The sequence below is a fragment of the Grampus griseus genome (genome assembly GCF_964374135.1).
Source record: "Grampus griseus genome assembly, chromosome: 16".
NCBI classification, from domain to species: Eukaryota; Metazoa; Chordata; class Mammalia; order Artiodactyla; family Delphinidae; genus Grampus; species Grampus griseus.
The window spans coordinates 23,597,646-23,605,675 of record NC_139010.1 but is presented as its reverse complement, the minus strand read 5'-3'; positions in this window follow the sequence as shown (position 1 = coordinate 23,605,675).

The window sequence follows — 8,030 nt, the reverse complement described above, 5'->3', positions numbered from 1 at the left end:
CTCAGCCTATTTTTCCAGACTCATGTCTCCATCCGTGCTTCTTTCAGTAGTTTCTTCAGCTAGGGTTACTCTTCTCACTTTCTTCTCCAGGCCCTTGGTGTTGAGGCTGAGCCGCCCCTCCTTTCCAGCCCTCCCCCCACAGATGATGCCTTGCTCTCCTTTCTGCCATTGTAGCACTCCGACACGCCCGTCCCTTCCTTCAGGGCTCAGCTCTCGTCACACCTGCCCGCACGAACCCTCATTTGGGCCTGGACACTCCTGCCTAAAGCTGTGATAGCTTCAGATGTGCGAGGACAATGGTTTGTCCCTTTAGTGCTGTGTTCCTGGTCCTGGAGGGACCTGCCCAGGCTGGGCATCTGGTGCTCTCAGCACTTCCAAGCCCTGCTTCTTGGGAGAAAACGGGCTCTGAGAGGGCAAGCGATGCCCCCCAAAGCCTCCTAGCTTTCAGTCCACAGGTCTTTCCACTTTTCCCTGCGGCCTTCAGGCCCTCAGTAGAGATGTTGCACGTGTGATTGCTTGATTGTTTCCTCAACCCGGCTGGATGACTCACCAACCTCCACAGACCAGCCATCCCTGCCTGCGTTCAGCAGGGCTCCCTCCCTCAATGTCCCCAAGCTGAAACTGCAGAAATGCGGCTGGGGTAGGGGGAGCCTCCAAGAACCTCCACTTTTTTATGTCTCAGGGCAGAAAGAATCCATCGAGAGGCAAAGTGATAGAAGTGATTCATTAGAATAGGACACTTGTGAGGCTTACAAGCAGGTGGGCAAGGGAGTGCTGTACCCTGAGAACTTAGTGGGCTACAGTTTTATAATCAAAATTGGGGAGGGGGAGAAGGCCACCTTCTTCCTCGTTCTTTTTTTTTTTTTTTTTTTTTTGCGGTGTGCGGGCCTCTCGCTGTTGTGCCCTCTCCTGTTGCGGAGCACAGGCTCCGGACGCGCAGGCTCAGCGGCCGTGGCTCACAGGCCCAGCCACTCCGCGGCATGTGGGATCTTCCCAGACCGGGGCACGAACCCGTGTCCCCTGCATCGGCAGGCAGACTCTCAACCACTGCGCCACCAGGGAAGCCCTATTTTGTTCTTTTTTATGCCTAAATACCTTATAAATCATTTTTCAGTACAGTTTCGTGGCATGAAGTGCAACTCATATTGGGCAATTATGACCACTATTGCGCTTTTTGGGTAGCAGTCTACCAGTTTTCCTTTAAGGAACCACCGACCCCCAAGTCCCTGTCCATCTGCTTTGGTGGGGCTTCCCATGTTTCAGCTCCAAGGGTGCATATGAAATTCATGCCTGGCCAGTGAAAGTTGTCTCCCAGGCCAGAGTAGTTGGTCCAGGGACAGTCTTGGAAGGAAGTTGGGTGAATCAGAGTCAATGCCCATCATCCTGGGTTGTGCTAAAGTACTGGGAGAGGGGACTGCCATGCTGCTAAGCTGGCAGGATGTAAGCCTGGTGAGGCGGGGTCCTGTTCATAGAAGGAGGTGCCTGGAAACCAAGAGAGGAAAGTAGATCCAAGCAGTGAAGAAAGACACAGGCCTCAGTTATTTAAGCCAGTATATTTCTTTTCTTCTCCTCCTCCTCCCTCTCCTTCTCCGCTTTTGTTTTTGCTTTTTTTTGTTGTTGTTGTTTGCTTGCAAGGAGTTGCAACTAACTAGCCCAGTATGGCAGGCAGAATAATGGCCTCCCCAAGATGTCTCTGTCCTAATCATCCTAATCCTTGGAACCTGTTACCTTACATGGCCAAGGGCAATTAAGGTTGCAGATGGAATTAATGCTGCTAATCAGGTGATCTTAAAAGAGGGAGTGGCCTGGATTATCCAGGTGGGACCCATGTAATCACAAGCGTCTTTAAAAATGGAAGCCAGAGGCAGAAGGAAAGTTCAGGGTGATGTGGTGTGAGAAGGTGCGGTTTGCCTTTGCTGGCTTTGAAGATGGACTAAAGGGCCACAAGCCGAGGAATGCAGAAGCCGGAAAAGGTAAGGGAGCAGATTCTCCTCTGGAGTTTCCAGAAAGAAAGGCAGCCCTGCCAACACCTTATTTTCAGCCCGGTGAGACCCATGTCAGACTTTTAGCCTATAGAACTATAAGGGGACACATTTGGGACATTTTAAGCCACCAAGGTTTGGGCAGTTCGTTACAGCAGCCACCAACAGTGTGGTAATTTGTTACAGTTAAGCTGAGAAAATTAAACACCGTGCATTCTACCCGTTGCCTCCTAACACTGCCCTGTGAAAGCACAGCCGGTGGTTCCACACGCCCGCGGGCCAAGCCCACAGTCCTCACCGGGAATTGAGGGCTTGCGTGGGCCGCCTGGCCGGCCTCAGCCTATTTTTCCAGCCTCATGTCTCTATCAGTGCGCCTTTCAGTAGTTTCTTCAGCTAGGGTTACTCTTCTCACTTTCTTCTCCAGGCCCTTGGTGTTGAGGCTGAGCCGCCCCTCCTTTCCAGCCCTCCCCCCACAGATGATGCCTTGCTCTCCTTTCTGCCATTGTAGCACTCCGACACGCCCGTCCCTTCCTTCAGGGCTCAGCTCTCGTCACACCTGCCCGCACGAACCCTCATTTGGGCCTGGACACTCCTGCCTAAAGCTGTGACAGTTTCAGATGTGCGAGGACAATGATTTGTCCCTTTAGTGCTGTGTTCCTGGTCCTGGAGGGACTTGCCCAGGCTGGGCATCTGGTGCTCTCAGCACTTCCAAGCCCTGCTTCTTGGGAGAAAACGGGCTCTGAGAGGGCAAGCGATGCCCCTCAAAGCCTCCTAGCTTTCAGTCCACAGGTCTTTCCACTTTTCCCTGCGGCCTTCAGGCCCTCAGTAGAGATGTTGCACGTGTGATTGCTTGATTGTTTCCTCAACCCGGCTGGATGACTCACCAACCTCCACAGACCAGCCATCCCTGCCTGCGTTCAGCAGGGCTCCCTCCCTCAATGTCCCCAAGCTGAAACCGCAGAAATGCATCTGGGTTAGGGGGAGCCTCCAAGAACCTCCACTTTTTTATGTCTCAGGGCAGAAAGAATCCATCGAGAGGCAAAGTGATAGAAGTGATTTATTAGAATAGGACACTTGTGAGGCTTACAAGCAGGTGGGCAAGGGAGTGCTGTACCCTGAGAACGTAGTGGGCTATAGTTTTATAATCAAAGGAAAATTGGGGAGGGGGAGAAGGCCACCTTCTTCCTCGTTCTTTTTTTTTTTTTCTTTTTTTTTGCGCGGTACGCGGGCCTCTCAGTTTTTTCGCCTCTCACTGTTGTGGCCTCTTGCGTTGCGGAGTGCAGGCTCAGCGGCCATGGCTCACAGGCCCAGCTGCTCCGCGGCATGTGGGATCTTCCCGGACCGGGACACGAACCCGTGTCCCCTGCATCGGCAGGCGGACTCTCAACCGCTGAGCCACCAGGGAAGCCCCACTTCCTTTTTCTTGAGTAGATGTCATGCCTCCATCATCAGCTCCTCCTCCAGGTTAGGCAGGGGAGTTTTCTTGTCTCTATGTGATTAAATGGGGACTGACTTGGAGCAATGGAAATGAGCAAAAAGGCGGTAACATATACTAAAAACAGAAATCATCTCAGGTTTCAGTATAATGTCACCTTTTCCTTATGTTTTTGTGCTTAGTGTGCACAGAGGAGCACATCCTAGGAATCATTAGCTTACTGAGCTCACTGGGTAGGATGTGGGTTGCGTTCCACCATTTGCTTATTGTTTGGGAGCATGACTCATGTTTCTGTTGCATGGCTTTGTGGTTAAGCAAACCTGTTTCTTGAGTGATCATTAACTTACAGGGGTCTCCCATACCTTTTTCTCTACTTACAGTCCTCTAGTGGGATTAACTATTTAATCACCTACTTTGTCACTTTACTCCATTGCTATCAAAACCAGTCTTTGGGCCAAGTCTGCAAAATAACAGAAGCTTTGTATGAGCCGAACGGTGTTCGTCTCTCAGTCCAGCAGAGTAAAATGGAATGTGCGTGTGTCCTTCTTCTCCCCGCTTTCCTTTAGAGTTTGAATAAGGTGTGCTTAGGGAACTTTACTAGTGGGGGAGGGATCTGTGATTCCTTTCTGGGGCCCACAATACTGTGCTAACCACAGAAACAAAGCAGGTGTTAAACTGACTCAGCGATGTCAGTGCTCTGCTCTGAGCCTTGGTTTTCTCATCTGTAAATGAAGGAATGTGAGCCATAATGCTCACCGGTCACTGGTCAGTCAGGAAACATGCAAATTAGAATAACGGTGAGATACTATTTTCACCCATCAGGTAAGCAAAAGTTGTAAAAAGTGATATCTAATGTTACAGGGGAAACTGATACCTTTGCACGTTACTTGTGGGAATGTGAATTCCTACAGCCATTGGGGAGAAGAGTGTGGCAATATCTTCAAATGAAAAATGCGCACGCCGTCAGCGGTCAGGAGAGAGGGTACCCTTGGGAGTGGAGTATTGACACAGGTGTTTGCGGTGGGCACCTCAGGTGCTGGCAATATTCTGTCTCTTGATCTGGGTACTGGTCACATTGTGTGTTGTATTTGTGAGAATTTATGAACAACTACATTTATGATGCACTTTTTGGTACATATGTTATATTCTGATAGTTAAAATATTATATGCTTGTCTTTTGACCCAGTAATTTTGATTTTTCGAAATCTATCCTACAAAAATAAAAGCATCAATATGTCAGGATTCCCTCATAAGCATGTTTATTGATTTGCAGTGACATAAAAACAAAATAAACTGTTTATCATAGGAAATAGATGAATAAATAAGGTACATCCACACTGTGGAACCTGAAGCAGATTATTTAAAAATGTACATCAATCTGTATTGAGCTGGAGAAAGGTTTATGATAAATCATTAAATCAGGGGTGGCGGAAGCAAGTTGCAGAGTAAGATGTATAATATTCCATTTTTTAAAAGAACAGAAGGAACCCATATGTGTTTATATGTTCGAGGATGTGTATTTGAGCATAGATGAAGGTGTAGAAGGGGACCCACCACACCTTTAACTTAGATTCCCTCAGAGGTGCAAAGTTGGAGGAGAATGAGGGGAGATTTTTATATCTATATACTTGTTACAACAAGCATGTTATACTTTTTAAATTAGAAATCTTAATAAACCAAGAAAAAGGAAGACACAGGCTCCAGGAAAGAGTAGCTACACACTGGGAGAGTAGAGAAGGGGAGTCCCAGCCTGGTAGTGGAGCATCTGATCTGGAGAGCAATCAGTGCAGATCAGAGCAGGAGGGAGGGCTCCTGGAGGGAGGTCTTTGAGGCGGGAAAGGACGAATAGATGACTATGATGGTGGATTTGACAGTCAGAATATAAGGGCAAATACTGAGGCGGGGGGCAGTTAGAAGCTCTAAGAATATAAATCTGTACAGGAAAGGAATATAATCATAATATATTCTTAATTCTGCAGTGGGTGGTATTTATATAATCATTGTAATGTAAATACAGCTTATTCGTCATCAACTTTTAGAATCCCTCTACAAAGATACAGAAATTTGATTATGACAGAGTAAAATGTATACATAATAGAATGTATTTATCAACACTGCCAATGTATAAATGAAAATATAGGTGATTTGTGAGGTTGAGGAAAGTTAAAGGCAAGGGTTTGGACACTAATATCCTTAGTGGATGATCAAGAAATGGAACAATAGAAAAAATAGAACAATATACACGTATAAAATATTTTATTTACATAAGTATACCTACATATTTATATATAAATTCATTATATACTATTATGTATATAACACATATTTTTTATTTTATTTTTTATAGTGTTTATTTTTACTTATTGACAGTTTGCTTTATTTATTTATTTATGGCTGTGTTGGGTCTTCGTTTCTGTGTGAGGGCTTTCTCTAGTTGTGGCAAGCGGGGGCCACTCTTCATCGCGGTGCGTGGGCCTCTCACTATCACGGCCTCTCTTGTTGCGGAGCACAGGCTCCAGACGCGTAAGCTCAGTAGTTGTGGCTCTCGGGCCTAGTTGCTCCGCGGCATGTGGGATCCTCCCAGACCAGGGCTCGAACCCGTGTCCCCCTGCATTAGCAGGCAGATTCTCAATCACTGCGCCACCAGGGGGGAAGTCCTGAGGAAGAGTATCAATGGCAGGTCCAAGTTAGAAGCATTTCTCCGTTCTGCAATTTGGGGATTTCCCTAGGGAAGAGATGCTCTACTATAGGAGAAACGATTGCATCCCCTCAGGCAGGCACTCAATTTTCATTTTAACCAGATGTCACCAGAACACAGCCTGTCTTGGAATGTGAAAGTGGGGGAATGAGTATTTGCTCTACCCCAAACTTGTCCAGTTCCCGAAAGATGGTCCTGGCTCTCTAGGCAGAGTAGTTAACACCAGGCCACTGGGACAACAATTTGAGTGTTTCCATTCAAATCCCCCCAAAATTGCTGCTTGCCTAGTCTGTGTTCCTTGCAGAACAACCTCCTCCTTTTTCCTCACCTCCCTTGAGGTATTCTAGAACATTCTTCAGGGGTCACTAGGGAATCCTTAGCTTTCATCTAGGATGGTTCCCCGTGGGCCCTGAAAGCCCTAGTGTTGTGGTTACCAGTCTCAGCCCCCCTACTTGGGTGCACCCAGCAGAATTCTCCTTCTCGCACAGGAGGAAGTGCTTGGAGAACTAGCAGGAGACAGTTGTAGCTCCTTGGCTGCCTAAAGCTGCTGGGAATGCCCTGTCCTCAGGCTTGGTTCCCCCTGGGAACCAAAGGCACAGAGTAGCTTTGTGGTTCAGGACTCTTCTCCCTACAGAAGCTGCTCTAGCTTCCTTCTCTTAATTCTTACAGCAGAGCTTCTTTCACTTACGTACATAAGAATCGCATGGGCTTCTACTCAAATGTAGATCCCTGGTTCCCACCCCGAGTTTCTGATTAGTTCTGGGCTGGAGCCTGGGAATCTGCATTTTAAGTGCCTTGAAATGATTCTGATGCAGGTGGGCCCTGGGACTCAACTCTAGGAAACAATGCCCTACAGCTTATGCTAACACAACTTATTAAAAACATCTTAAGTGTAAGTATCGAAATTATTCAACAGTCATTGACTATCATTAACTAATTTTATAAACAAATTCCTGCTGCTGATCCTGGAACAGCGGAGTTGCCCCACATGAGAAGCTGCTTAATTAGCAGTCGGTACTTGAATTTTGAGTTCATATTTGAAAGCTATTTGTATTCCGTCCCTGGCAGCTTAGTGCCACCTCTGCTGAACAGTGGTCAGCAAAGCCTCTAACATCAGCTGCTATGGAGGGTGCCTGCCAAGTTCTGTAAGCACACCAAGCAATCTCAAAGTGACTGTCATTTCTAACGTGTAATCATACATCAAGTCCGATCATTGCAAACATACCCTCTGTATTTAGTATACATGCTCTATTAAGTTTGTGTGATAAGATATATATTCAAATTAGAGAGGCAAAAGCAGGCCCATGGAATTGAATTAAATTGCAACAGATACTCTGGCACATCCTCAGTAAGTGAAACTTAAGGTATTCTTCCAGAGGAGCTTGGGAATCATTTCTCCTTATTTTTAAGTGGAATGTAATTAGATTTTCTGGGCTCCAGGCAGAGAAAGACAAATGAAAGATTAACTATTCAGAAGCAAAGTTCAAAACCCCAGTCTAAAAGGACAATACGTTTTTAACATAAAGCCATTCTATAGTTTTGCATAATCAGCAGATTGGCAATTACTCTGTTTTATTTTTTATAATTTCTTACATGATTGTACCATTTTCTTTCTTTCTTTTTTTTTTTGCGGAGCACAGGCTCCGGAAGCACAGGCTCAGCGCCATGTGGGATCTTCCCGGACAGGGGCACGAACCCGTGTTCCCTGCATCGGCAGGCAGACTCCCAACCACTGCGCCACCAGGGAAGCCCCCATTTTGTTAGGTCCAAGCAATAGCTTTGGGGTGAAAAAAGCATAAACATCATCTAAAGGAGATCACAGATGACTTTGGAAGGTGATGAGTCTCTTGATAACAAAACCTGACTTAGGGTGATAACAGGAAAGGCAAAGTGATTAAGATAACCAGGGGAGGAA